General features: G+C 41.8%; 1 long non-coding RNA gene across 1 annotated transcript; it reads left to right on the plus strand.

The window, feature by feature from the left end:
• Positions 1-754: 754 nt before the first annotated feature.
• LOC143420801 (uncharacterized) lies at positions 755-2,387 on the plus strand. Its single transcript, XR_013100539.1, has 3 exons — positions 755-786; positions 1,913-2,042; positions 2,298-2,387. It is a non-coding gene; the product is annotated as an uncharacterized LOC143420801 (long non-coding RNA).
• Positions 2,388-14,811: the final 12,424 nt, after the last annotated feature.

The following is a 14,811-nucleotide window of genomic DNA, read 5'->3' on the forward strand; positions in this document are numbered from 1 at the left end:
CACAGCTGGACCAACGAGGCCGAGTGTGTCCGCCACTCTGAGCTACGTTTGTGTACTTGTAGTTTGTACTTTGAGTTCACTCAGAGCCCACAGAGGACGCAGCGTACGTGATGACGTCACAGCCCTTTACCTCCTTTACTGTCACTGTGATTAATATTTACACACGAGACACCTGCAGAGCTCTGACGCTGAGCTAGCACACAGCATGCTAACGCTAAGCTAAACAACATAAGCTTAAACATGTTTTTAAACAAGGAAAATGAACTACACCTTTTTAAATCCCTGTCAGAACTATTCCACAGGTTACCTCCTCTAACAGAAACACATCTCTGCTTTATATTTGTCCTTATCTTGTTTTTTTTAAAGAAATCTCTTCCCCTTAAGTCATATTGACTCTCTCTGACTTTGAACAGCTTCTGAGTACTGGGGCAAAGCAAGTTATTTTGTGCTTTATACATTATCTGTGCCATTTTATATTCAACTAAATCATAAAATTTCAGGGTATTCAGATTAATAAACAAAATGTTAGTTGGTTCTATATAGTTTGATTGGTTTATAATTCTTATAGCTCTTTTTTGTAACTTGAAAATATGAAGAGTGTTCGTTTTATATCCATTAGCCCATATCTCCAGACAGTAAGTCATATATGGAAGCAACAGAGTACAATAAAGTGTGTATAATGATTTTTTGTTCAGGACATGCTTTGTTTTATAGAGAATAGCAATGGTTTTTGACATTTTTGTTTTCACATTGATAAAGTGAGCTGCTGCTGCTGAACTTGAACAGGTAACAAAGTGATGAGCAGTCAGGCTGCAGGTTTCTACCTGTTCATGTTTCTACAGTAGAATCACTTTGAAGTGTCTTTGTGCTGTTTCATCTTTGATTTGTGTTCATAAACACTCAGAGAAACATCACGTGACCTCATCAGGATCTGTGTTGGTGTGTGGGGCTGTACCTCAGCTTTATGTTGTTACATGCTCATTTGTTCATTTTAACATCAAAGTAATGTTATGAGGAGTAATGAAGTAACGTACTCCATTACTTTTAATCAAAGTGTTCTGTGTAATATGTGTAATAATGACTGTTTTGAGTAATGACCAACACTGATCACAACAAAGAGGAAATGCCTCCAACATGCACAAACATTTGAGCCACAACATGCAGTTAATGTGCACAAATGTCTTTGATATGCTGCTCAGTGATGGTGGTGACTGTCAGAGCAGAGCTACTGAGAATCAATAAGTAATATCAATGATGGGATCAGAATCACTAAATTCTTCTCATCCCTGTCAGTATCATACATGTGCTGTATAATGTGATAAATGTAGAGGTGCTGGCTGTTCTCTCACTCTGCTGTTTAGCTGTAAAGGACGCCTCCCTGCCTTTGTCTCATTCATGACCTTTAATAGTCTCTTCTAACATGCAGAGATCTGTATGATCTGTTTCATAGAGTCTAACCAGCCTGTACAGGTAACAACAACAGTCACTGCATCACTGACACACAAACGTCATCTCTGTCAATAACAACATTCATACATGGAATAAAAACACATCAGTGGATCATTGCTGGAGCTGATGTTTGTGCTCCTGGTGCAAAGGCTCTCAGTTTCCTCCTTGAAATAACATCAGTGGTGGGTCAGCGACATGCTTTCTTTCCCTCTCAGGTTTAAATATCTGGGACTCTCCACCGTTTGGTTTTACAGCTGAAGAAGCTTCTCTGATGAAACGTCTTCCAGAAACTTAAAGACGTCTCTTTTCTCTCCAAGCTCCTTAGATCACATGACCTGGATGACTGAACCTACAGACATATTGACCTGGTTTCATGGTCACGTGACAGGTCAGAGGTCAGCGACTGTAACTCAGTTCCTCCTGTTAATGTGAACTCACTGAGTGTTTGTGGTTTACCTCTCAGACTGACTGAAGATGATGATGGAGGAAGAGGAGGACAGAGCAGAGTCTGCAGGGTCCAGCTGTCCGTCTGTGAGGAGTGACCGGTCCAAAGGTCGAAATCCAGCCTTCAGTGGTGAACCTGGAGCAACGAGGTCAGAGAGCTGAACTCACTGAGTAACAGAAATAATTCTGCACTGACATTATAATCAGTGTTGACTCTGGTTGATTGTCTGACTGTGTTTGTGAGCTGAGAGGAAATGAAAATGAGTTTGTAACAAAAATCAGTTTTGTCCAGTTTTCCTGTAAAAAGCTGAACTCTAATCTAAGAGGATGTTACTGACAGGAAACAGCTGCATTATCTGCAGTCTGTGTGATCACAGCTGCTTCAATCATGTTTGTGTCTGCAGAGGTCAGAGGTCACAGTCTGCAGGGTCCAGCTGTCCGTCTGTGAGGAGTGACCGGTCCAAAACTCCACCCCCAGACTTCAGTGGTGAACCTGGAGCAACGAGGTCAGAGAGCTGTGATGACTCCTTTACATGTTTGTGTTTCCTGGATAAATATGACCTGAAACATCCTCAGATTGTTACAAAGATTCATTAAAAAGAAAACAATGAAAGAGAAAAGATCCAAATGTTCGACTTGGTCATTTGCTGTTTGAGGACAGTGATGCTCATATCTGTGGGGAAAGTGTGACCTGAGTGGGTTCATGTTTGTCTTTAAAGAACAGAGCTGCTCTGATTCTCTTTGTGTCTGATCTGTTAAACAGTCTGAGAGGTCACACAGAGACCCAGCAGCTAAAGCCTGGATCATACTGGCTGCTGTTACTCCATCAGGACAACACTGAACCACAGTGGTGTGGATGTAGTGGATAAATCCCACCATACTGATGCTCAGAGTTAACCACAGGGAACAAAACCAGATGTTACCTTCAGATTGTGACCTTTGGAGTGGACGATGCAGATTTCAATAGAGAATAAATGTTGTTGTTTTTCAGCTGTGAAGAAAGAATCTAATTTTCTGAACTGAAGAATTTATGATGCTGGAAACAACATGGAGACTATAACACAACATTTCCACTGTGTTCATAGAATGAATGTAAAACTGTCAGACATTCATTAAATATGCAAAATGTCTACAGAAGCATCAGAGGGTCAGACGTGAAGCACTCAGTGATTTTGATCAAATGACTCATCAGTTATTGATCTGTACTACACTGATCTACCACGTTAGTAAAGCTGGTGTTCTGGTGGTGGAGGGAGACCTCGGATCATGTTCTGGTTTTGGAGCAGTGATCTGCTGATGGTTCAGTTTGATGAGCTTCTTCAAAATCATCCCTGACATCACCACTGAAAGGACGTCCATGAAAACAGACTGAAAATTACTGATATGTTCACAATCTGAGAGTTTAAAACTTGACAGACTTGATTCAGATGAAGTTATTTGAGCAGAAACTCCTGGATCTTTATCCTGTGTTGATCTAATCCTTCATGGTTCCTCCACAGAGTGGAGCAGCAGAGCTCAGAGGTTCCCAGTGGTCAGTCTGCCCAGCAGCATCAAACACAGCTGGACTCCATATTTATGGTCTGTACATGTACAACAACTACTGTTACATCTGTTCTGTTCACAGTCATCTCCATGCTGCTCTTTGTAGACCAGTGGATCGTCAGTGTGTCCAACATGGATCTGATGTTTGGCTCCATGATTTCAGTCTGATTGGCTCATTCATAAATATTCTGTTCCAGCTGCTGGAGGACAACATCATCACTTTTGTGAAGAACGAGCTGAAGAAGATCCAGAAGGTTCTGAGTCCAGATTACCCAGAATGCTTAGAGAGTCAGAGGAGCAGCAGCAGAGAGGCATTTGTGAAGATCACAGTGGACTTCCTGAGGAGAATGAAGCAGGAGGAGCTGGCTGACCGTCTGCAGAGACGTAAGAGGATTTATCTAAAGATTTAAGCTGCTGGATAAATGAACATTTTCCAGAGATGGAAGATGGAGCAACATGTTTTAAAGATTAGTTCTTTTTGGAATTGAGTGTTTATTTTTCTTCTCATTCAGAACTTCAAGCTCCAGTTTGTCATCGTAACCTTAAATCCACCCTGAAGAAGAAGTTCCAGTGTGTGTTTGAGGGCATCGCTAAAGCAGGAAACCCAACCCTCCTGAATCAGATCTACACAGAGCTCTACATCACAGAGGGAGGGACTGCAGAGGTCAATGATGAACATGAGGTCAGACAGATTGAAACAGCATCCAGGAAACCAGACAGACCAGAAACAACCATCAGACAAGAAGACATCTTTAAAGCCTCACCTGGAAGAGACGAACCAATCAGAACAGTGCTGACAAAGGGAGTGGCTGGCATTGGGAAAACAGTCTTAACACAGAAATACAGCCTGGACTGGGCTGAAGACAAAGCCAACCAGGACATCCAGTTCATATTTCCATTCACTTTCAGAGAGCTGAATGTGCTGAAAGAGGAAAAGTTCAGCTTGGTGGGACTTGTTCATCACTTCTTTACTGAAACCAAAGAAGCAGGAATCTGCAGCTTTGAAGACTTCCAGGTTGTGTTCATCTTTGATGGTCTGGATGAGTGTCGACTTCCTCTGGACTTCCACAAAACTACAATCCTAACTGACCCTAGAAAGTCCACCTCAGTGGATGTGCTGCTGATAAACCTCATCAGGGGGAAACTGCTTCCCTCTGCTCGCCTCTGGATAACCACACGACCTGCAGCAGCCAATCAGATCCCTCCTGTCTGTGTTGGCATGGTGACAGAGGTCAGAGGGTTCACTGACCCACAGAAGGAGGAGTACTTCAGGAAGAGATTCAGAGATAAGAAGCAGGCCAGCAGGATCATCTCCCACATCAAGACATCACGAAGCCTCCACATCATGTGCCACATCCCAGTCTTCTGCTGGATCACTGCTACAGTTCTGGAGGATGTGCTGGAAACCAGAGAGGGAGGACAGCTGCCCAAGACCCTGACTGAGATGTACATCCACTTCCTGGTGGTTCAGGCCAAAGTGAAGAAGGTCAAGTATGATGGAGGAGCTGAGACAGATCCACACTGGAGTCCTGAGAGCAGGAAGATGATGGAGTCTCTGGGAAAACTGGCTTTTGATCAGCTGCAGAAAGGAAACCTGATCTTCTATGAATCAGACCTGACAGAGTGTGGCATCGATATCAGAGCAGCCTCAGTGTACTCAGGAGTGTTCACACAGATCTTTAAAGAGGAGAGAGGACTGTACCAGGACAAGGTGTTCTGCTTCATCCATCTGAGTGTTCAGGAGTTTCTGGCTGCTCTTCATGTCCATCTGACCTTCATCAACTCTGGACTCAATCTGCTGGAACAACAACAAACAACATCCAAGAAGTCTGAAACAGGAGAATCTGCAAAGAAACACTTCTACCAAAGTGCTGTGAACAAGGCCTTACAGAGTCCAAATGGACACCTGGACTTGTTCCTCCGCTTCCTCCTGGGTCTTTCACTGCAGACCAATCAGACTCTCCTACGAGGTCTGCTGACACAGACAGGAAGCAGCTCACAGTACAATAAGAAAACAGTTCAGTACATCAAGAAGAAGCTCAGTGAGAATCTGTCTGCAGAGAAAAGCATCAATCTGTTCCACTGTCTGAATGAACTGAATGATCGTTCTCTAGTGGAGGAGATCCAACAGTCCCTGAGATCAGGACGTCTCTCCACAGATGAACTGTCTCCTGCTCAGTGGTCAGCTCTGGTCTTCATCTTACTGTCATCAGAAGAAGATCTGGATGTGTTTGACCTGAAGAAATACTCTGCTTCAGAGGAGGCTCTTCTGAGGCTGCTGCCAGTGGTCAAAGCCTCCAACAAAGCTCTGTAAGTACATATGTGATCATAGCTTTAGCTTTTAAATGTTTATTCTAGTTAACACAGATCAGGTGGAACAACTCAAATAAAATATCAAAAATATTAAGTGGTCATCGGTACTCAGTTTGTTCAATACTGAATACAATGGAGCACAAATTGTCCACGTTTCTGAAATATTTCTGGGTGTAACTGTCACCAAAGTGCAATTTAGACCTGGCCTGTGGTTGTTATCTAAGTGATAATCATCAATTCTACTAAAACAAATACAAAATAAAGAAATTTGACACATTCTGTTGATATCAAAAGCACACTGAACAATTCAGTGTTGTTTTACTGCTGTTCTCTCTTCACTTCTTCTCCTCTGATTCTCTCCACATGTTGCTCTGCATCAGTGCTCAGTTTCCTGACAAAACAAGATGAAATATTGCTAAATATAATAGTATCTCATTACACTTCAACATAAGTGTTTTATTTTTGTAATTGTTTATCTGTTATTTTTCAGACTGAGTCACTGTGACCTGTCAGAGAGAAGCTGTGAAGCTCTGGCCTCAGGTCTCAGCTCTCAGACCTCTAATCTGAGACAGCTGGACCTGAGTAACATCAACCTGAAGGATTCAGGCGTGAAGCTTCTGTCTGAAGGACTGAAGAGTCCACACTGTACACTGGAAACTCTCAGGTGAGATCAAGCATTTTTCTTTAATCAACTGACAGAATTAGCAGATTAATAATAAGGCAGTCCTCTAATAAGAAGAGAAGTGGAGGTGTTTTGAAGGGCAACGTACTCTTATGCTGAAAGCAGACTTCTCACAGATTCTGAGGCTGCAGGTTTCATCACTGTCCAACCAAAATTCACTGAACCAGCAGTAAATGAACGTCCAAAACGACGCTTCATGTTTAAAAAACAGATGATCAGGGGGATTTGTGTTTACATCTTTTTTGTGTGATCTGTTCACCTGCTGTTTCAGCTGTTTGGTGGTTGTTGAGATGGTTTTGTGAACTTTTAGCTGAGATTCTGACGTTTCTGTAGATACCACACATGTCTAATTACTTTGTACAGCATGAATGGCCATAACGAGGTTTTTAACAGTAAGAAAAGTTGTAAAACTTCAGAAAATATAGTTAAAAGTCCAAAACCTTCTACGTCTGGTGGCTTGTGGTAAGGAGCAGATCAAACGAGTAAAGAATTACGTTATAATTATAAATGGCTTCAACAGCACATTCAGGTCTGTGAGACTCATTCAGACACTGAGCCGTGGCTCTGTGCTACATGCACATAGTTCTGCATCTCTGCCATTCAGACACACTTTATATATAGTTTATTTTATGTAGTATTCAATACTGAACTGTACATTTAGTCTTTTTAAAGGCAGCAAGTTTTATTCAGTGCTTTCATAAAAGCCTTATTTCTATCCATTTACTGCTATTAGGAAGAACACGTGAGGTTTAAGACCTGGACCAGTTTGAAACCTTTTGTCCTCCACAGTGGAAAATGGGTGGAAATAAAAATGGGTCTCACTTTAGCCAGCTCCTAATTTTATCAGTTCTACTCTCAGCGTCTCCTGTATATCTCCTGTATAAATGTTGCACTCAGCTTTGTGGTCTCCAATATCACTGAAATGCAGCCAGATGCTGCTCATTTTGCCTTTTCACTCTTTCCTGACACGCTTGCATTTCAGTACAGCTCCCATTTCTCTGTGTACTGGTCTCTACCACTACCCTTGCTGTCTATGGGACATTTCCGTCTTCTTTCACATAATGGTATGATCCCAGTCTGTCTCTTAAAGTGTTTGGCCACATGGTTTGCTCATCAGAATAACATCTCAGCTGTGCTCACATTGATTATCAGCAAGCCTGAAAATTCATCAATATTTAACATATGAAATTATGTCAAGGGCTGGATTTGGCCCACGGGCCATATGTTTGACACCCCTGGTTTACACAGTTTGGTATTCAATGTACAACTGAGCTAGCTCTCAGCTAACTAGCAGACAAGCTAACTGCTGGGACTGCGTCTTTCTAACAAGAGCGTCAGACACTCAGACTGGTTTCCTTTGTGGATGATGATGTGTTCTCACGCTGATCCTTCATGCTGATGCTGCCATCCACCCACTGCTCCTGGATTCCTCATCATCATCTCCATCAGCCCTCACAATACTCCACCTTCATCAGCTTCATGTTCAGCAGCCTGGATGGACAGTAATTCTTTCCATGGGTTATGGTGGGACATTGAGAGCTGAAGTCAAACAGCAGTGAGAATGAAAGACTGATTCATTTCTATTTAGTCTTGTGCTGTGCAGCATTGTTCAGAGCATTAAGGCCCAGCAAAGATTACTGAGGTCACAGAGTCCTGATGAAACCTGTGTGCTTATAGAAACTGAGACCAGATGAACCAGAATAGAAGGACATTAAAATGAAGTGTCAGCTACACAAAGGCAAAGCTATTCAGTTGTTGCTGTGAGTTATTTAAATGGAGGATGGAGTCAGACTTTAAGCTGCTGGACTCAGTCACTATATCCTGTTGTCCTCATAGAACCTGGACACACAGACTCACCTGTGACACAGTGACACACAGTGTGGGCTACACACACATTAGAAAGTGGATCAGTCACACTTGTGCAATCATTTGTTGTGCTGGGAAACCATGAACACTTTGAATCACATTAATGGCTTTGTTACAGCAACATTCAATCATGAGTTCAAAAGTAGTGCATTGTGTACTTATTGTAATAGTACTGCAGTATGAGAAGTGCAACATTCAGTGTGCAGAAACAGATCAGGTGCTTTCTAACAGCAGTGTTCCCTTTAACACAGCAGCAGTTCAAATATTTCTGTCAGTCTGAGCTGAAACATGAATCTAATCAAATATCAAATCAAAGTTCTTTGCCTCTGCCAGGACGTTAACATTTGATCTAGTTTTTTACAAAGTTCCCTCAGCGTCCAGAGCCACCAACATACCTTTGATCAACAGCAAGTGAACATTTATAAATGTGTGTTTGCAGAACAGGAAGCAGCAGAACTATTGTTCTGTTATCAGGCAGCAGCACAAACGCTCATCAGCTCATTTACTGTGCAGGACTTTGAGTGTGTGAAGTGTGTGTTTGTGCTGGATTTCCTTTGGAGAATCTCAGTCAGAAACCAGACAAAGAAAAACTCTTTCAACAGTCCAGGTTGAGTTGACAACATGAACTGCATTTATCTTCCTCTGACTGACATGTTCTTCCTCCTCTGCACCGAGCCAGCTGCTAAGACTCACAAGCTCATTGACATTTTCTGATGATAAAGAAACTCTCTTCTTCTGCACAATATGAGCAGCAACAGAGAAGAAGCTTTCACAGGTACAGATGTTGCAGCTGTGGCCAAGTACATGTGCTGCATGTTGGAGCAGCACTCTAATGGACAGGCCTCTGTACTGATGGTGGGCTCTGCTCTGTATCCACCACACTGTTCTCAGCTGAGTCTTCCTCCTGTTCACAATCACACTCTGATCAAGCATGTTCACGTTGTAACGCCGTGGCTTTCGTAGTCTCTCCTTTTTCTACAGCTCATGTGTTCTTCTTGTGATGCTGCGTCTTGAGGCTCATACATGCCGTCATTTGTTGATCCTAAGAATGTTCCTCAGACCGACTTCTTCAACAACAGATAACTTTAGTTGTATCAACACTGCCTCCTGGAACAGTTTAAAATGAACATGTCAAAGATCTGTACCTGTCTCCATGTTTCTGTCCCCGCCCCTTTCTTTCTGTCCTGGGTCATGTGAGCGCTGCAGTAGTATTAGGCCCACCCTCAATGCTCCCATTGGCTGAGACGCATAATGACGCCCATTTCAAGCCAGCACTGATCAACATCCCTCCTGTGACCCATGGCTTTTATATTCAGAGCCAGTGAGCACTTTCACAATAATCATGATTTTAAAAACTGTGATTAAAATAATTGCTGACGTTAATCAGTTAATGAGTTAACGAGATAATAACAGGTTAAGTTGCCCTAATAATTAGACTTTGATGACAAACTGATGTGATCTCCATGTTTCCTTTGTTGGACTGTGGGCGAGTGTCAGAACTGAATGTACTGAGTAACATGTAGAGTTTAAACATGTGTCAGTTCCAGTTTTAGAGCTCTAAAGTGCAGCTATCATGTTAGGAATATGTTAGGAATAGACAGGAACACTGAGCACACTGAGGTCAAATCTTTATTTTACCACTCGCTGCATTCTTGATGTTCATGAATTCAGCAGCTTCATGATTGTCTGCAGCATTAATCTCATATTTCCATTAAAAGTGTTGAATTTGACTGTTTGATGTTCTTTATGATCTCTGGCACCAGTTCATCTGTAGGCTGAGCTCAGTCCATCCAGTTAGTGAAATGATGTTTAAAGGTCTCCTTGTTCTGTGAGCGTGCACAGATCCTGAAGCAGAAAGCCTGGGTTAACAGAGAAATGATCATTACTGTGATGATGCTCATCATCTCTGACTGGGATTTGAGGTTTTGTCAAAGCAGCAAAGAAAGCCTGGCTATGTTGGACTGGGTGTGGAAGCAGCTCCCAGTTTGAGTTCAGGAGACAGACGCCCTCTCTACTTTGAAGATCAGCTTCAAACTTTCCTTTTTGATAAAGCTTATAGTTCGAGCTGGATCAGGTGACCCTGAACCATCCCTTAGTTATGCTGCTATAGGCTCAGGCTGTTGGTGGACTTCCCATGATGCTCTGCTTTCTTCTCCCCACTTTTCACTCCTGATGCTTTTATATGTCACTACTGCATGTCCTTAACTTTTGTCTCTCTGTTTTGTTCTTGTCTCTCTGAGCTCATCTCTTCTCTTTCCCCTCACCCTGCAACCAGTCATGGTAGATGCTCCTCCTGGAGCCTGTTTTCACTGGGAGGATCTTTGTGTCAAAGGGAGTTCTTCTTCCCACCATCACCAATTGCTGCTCACAGTGGAGGCGGTTACCTTACACTGTTAAACAGCTTCAGATGACTGTTGTTGTCTGTTGGGTATTGTCACTTATAAATAAAGTTACATTGAATGGATGTAAATGGATAGATGTTATTGTGACAAAGAGAAAACAACTGTTGACAGATAGATTGTTGTTTTGTGTGTTTGCAGTCTGTCAGGATGTCTGATCACAGAGGAAGGCTGTACTTCTCTGGCCTCAGCTCTGAGCTCCAACCCCTCCCATCTGAGAGAGCTGGACCTGAGCTACAATCATCCAGGTCCCTCAGGAATGAAGCTGCTGTCGGCTGGACTGAAGGATCCAGGCTGGAGACTGGACACTCTCAGGTATGGAGAGAAAATCTGATAGAGGAGGAAGAGCTGGAAACATTTCCCGTGTCTTTCACTCACTTCCTGTTTGTTTCCTGCAGATGAGACATGAACAATCACACATGCAGGAATATTTTCAGGGTCAGACACACTAGTCTAGCTGGATAGTTCATGGATATTTATGTAGGGGTCCCCAAGGAGTCTGTTTGCAGGAACATTTAGGTCACAGGTGTACCTGATATAGATACCAGTGTACCTAATAAAGTGTCAGCTAACATTTGGAAATGGAAGCTTAAATAATGACAAACTGTACATTCACAGCTGAATTCACAATAAATTTGTTCTCAAGTGCACATTTTTCTGTTATTGTTCTCAAACAACAGAATGAGAATGAAATATTGATTCTAACAGGGCCCATAAACAGCATTAGCTTAGCAGCATTAGCTTATCAGAGTTTCTATCATGGTCACAGAAATCTTTAGCAGAGAAAAGTGGCCTACTTAGCAATAGCTGCTCAAGTTGTTTAAAGAAAGGGAAAACAGTATTAGCATTAGCTGCTAATGGCAGCTTACTTAGCATAAACTGTTCACATCTTTATAATGCAAGGGAAAGGAGTCACTCATGGAAGCCTATTTAGCATTAACGTCTCACATCATTATAACACAAGAGAAAAGGGTATTAGCGTTAGCTACTAATGCTTATTCACCTCAAATTAGCTTTAGCTGCTAATGGTAGCCTACTTAGCATTAACTCCTCACTAATATAATGCTAATTCACATCAAATTAGCATTAGCTGCTCATATTGTTATAAGGAAAGAGAAAACGGTATTAGCATTAGCTACTAATAATTATTCAGCCCTAATTAGAATAAGCCTCTAAAAGCAGCCTACTTAGCATTAACTCCTCACATCGTTGTTACCCAACGGAAAAGAGTATTAGTATTAGCTACTATCATTTTTAATAAGTAAGAGAAAACAGTGTTAGCATTATTGAATAATGCTAATTCACACTAAATTAGAATTAGCTATTTACAAGAGCGTACTTAGAATTAGCCGCTCACATTGTTAAAAAGTAAGGGAAAACAGTATTAGTATTAGCACATAATGCTAATTCACGTCAAAGTAGCATTAGTTAATAATGGCAGCCTACTTAGTATTAACTGCTCACTAATATAATGCTAATTCACATCAAATTAGAATTAGCTGCTCACATTGTTAAAAGGGAAGGGAAAACAATATTAGCATTAGCTGCTAATAATTATTCACCTAATTAGTTAGCCCCTAATGGAAGCCTAGTTAGCATTAACTCCTGACATAGTTATAATGCAGGGGAAAAGGGTTACCATTATCAGATAATGCTAATTTACATCAAATTAACAATTGTTAATAATGGTAGACTTCGTATCATTAGCTGCTGTCGTTCTTACAAAGCAAAGGAAAACAATATGAGCATTAGCTGCTAATGCTTTTTCATCTAAAATTAGCATTAGCCACTAATGGCAGCCTACTTAGCATTAACTCCTCACTAATATAATGCTAATTCACGTCAAATTAGCATTAGCTGCTAGCATCAGCCTACCTAGCACTAGCTGTTCACATTGTTAAAAGGGAAGAGAAAACGATATTAGCATTAGCTACTAATAATTATTCACCCCTAATTAGAATTAGCCGCTAATGGCAGTATACTTAGCATTAACTCCTCACATTGTTATAATGTAAGGGAAAAGAATTAGCATTATCTAATAATGTTGACCTTGGCCCACTGGAAAAGTTAAGAACTAAAGATTTAGGAGTGTTTCTCGATAGCTCTTTCTCATTTGAGAAACAAATGAATTCTGTTATTAAAACCAGCTGTAAGGTTTATATTGTTGATTGTCATTTATGCTTAGAAATATTTACTCATATATGCTTAGAGTTGTATAATCGATTGCATGATGATAGAGGTTTGATCCTGAGTAGTCTGTAAAGACTCTGTGTGCTTTCCAGAGTGCTCTGGCATGCACACACCACTTGGGGCCATGAGAGAGGTCGTACCCTCTCTTACTGATTTATGGTGTAGAACAGGGGTCTCAAACTCAATTTAGCTGGGGGCCGCTGCAGGCAGAGTCTGGGTGAGGCTGGGCCGCATTAGGTTTTCTACAAGAAAGGCATGGTTAAAAAATTCCAATCTTCTCAAATCTCTTTATTTTTATTTTTTAACACAAAATATGAAAAATAAATAAACAAATTAAGAATTAATAAGAAAAAAAATCAATCTGTAATACATAAATAAAATAATAATAAGATATTTTTAGTCAGTGAACTTGTGTGTTTCTTTCAGTCTTCTATATCTGCTGTGTTTAGATTGAAATGTCTGTATTAACAGTTCTATAACCTTCTTCTGAACATGAATGGAACACTGTAGAAAATGAACTGTTCTTCTGAACATGGCTTCTCTTGCCTACTCCTTGCTGCTAGAGACCTGGCAGCGTTTCCTCTCGCATAGCCGAGCCAGATTTGGCCTGAGGGAGGAAGCAGTTGCGACCCTCAGTATGTCTTGAAGATGATCATCCGTAAGTCTGGACCTGTACTTGGACTTATTGAAGTTCAAAGTGGAGAAGAGCTTTTGGCACAAGTATGTGCTACCAAAAAGGCACATGGTCCGCTTGAACATTCGGGAAAGCCGAGGGAAACTAGGGCTCAAGTCTCTCAAAAATTGTCCAAGCTTGTCTGCTTTTCCACTCACCTCCCTGAACTTTGCTTTGAGTTCAGAGTTGCACTGCAGCTCAATGAGCTCCATTTGAAGCACAGAAGGGGCATCTTGCACATCAAAGGAGAAGGGGTCCGCAAAAATGTGAAAGGTGGCTCTGTGTGTCTTGAAGTCAGCAAATCTGTGATCAAATTCCTCCTGTAGCCTCAAAATGACATCAACATACTCGTCAGCACTGAATGGTGTGCCTGCATCCACGAGTGCCTTGCATGCTGGGAAATGGCAAAGGTTTGTCTGAGAGAGATGAGCTTTCCAGAGCGCCAGTTTTGTGGAGAATGCTCTCACGTTGTCATAGGCAGCACTGACAAGTTGCCCCAGGCCTTGTAACGTCTTGTTCAGTACATTAAGCTCATGTGTCATATCAACAAGAAAAGCTGAGTCCATGAGCCATTTGGGATCAGTTAGCACAGGAACACTAACTCCATCCTTCTCCATGAAGGCTTCACTTCTGCTCTCAACTCAAAAAGTCTCTTTAATACATTTCCCCTGCTGAGCCAACGTACCTCAGTGAAGTCGAGCACATCCCCATATTCTGACTCCATTTCCTCTAAAAAAGCTCAGAACCTTCGGTGCTTTAAGCCCCTGGATCTGATTTGGTTGATGCATTTCACAACAATAGACATCACATTGTCAAACTTCAGGCATTTGCTGCAAAGGACCTGCTGATGGATGATGCAGTGCAGAGCAATGGCCTCCTCCACGCCTTCCTCTTCCAGTTTGTTTTGTGCCACCAGTCCATGTTTCCTCCCTGTCATTGATGGCGCTCCATCTGTTGTTATTCCAACAAACCTCTTCCATGGCAAACCAACATTCTCAATGGCATCACACAGCTTGTAAATATCTGCTGAGCGGTGGTCTGGCCATGCATTGGAATTACTGTGAGCAGCTCCTCCATCACTTCAAAACTGTCATCAACACCACGGACATACATTGGGAGCTGGGCAGTGTCGGTGATGTCTGTGGTCTCATCAAGAGCGACTGAGTATACACTGAAACATTTGGCTTTCTCACACAGTTGGTCATAAATGTCACTTGACAGGTCAGAAATGCGATCTGCTGCGGTGTTGGCAG

Source organism: Maylandia zebra, linkage group LG2 (genome assembly GCF_041146795.1).
Source record: "Maylandia zebra isolate NMK-2024a linkage group LG2, Mzebra_GT3a, whole genome shotgun sequence".
Classification (NCBI taxonomy): Eukaryota; Metazoa; Chordata; class Actinopteri; order Cichliformes; family Cichlidae; genus Maylandia; species Maylandia zebra.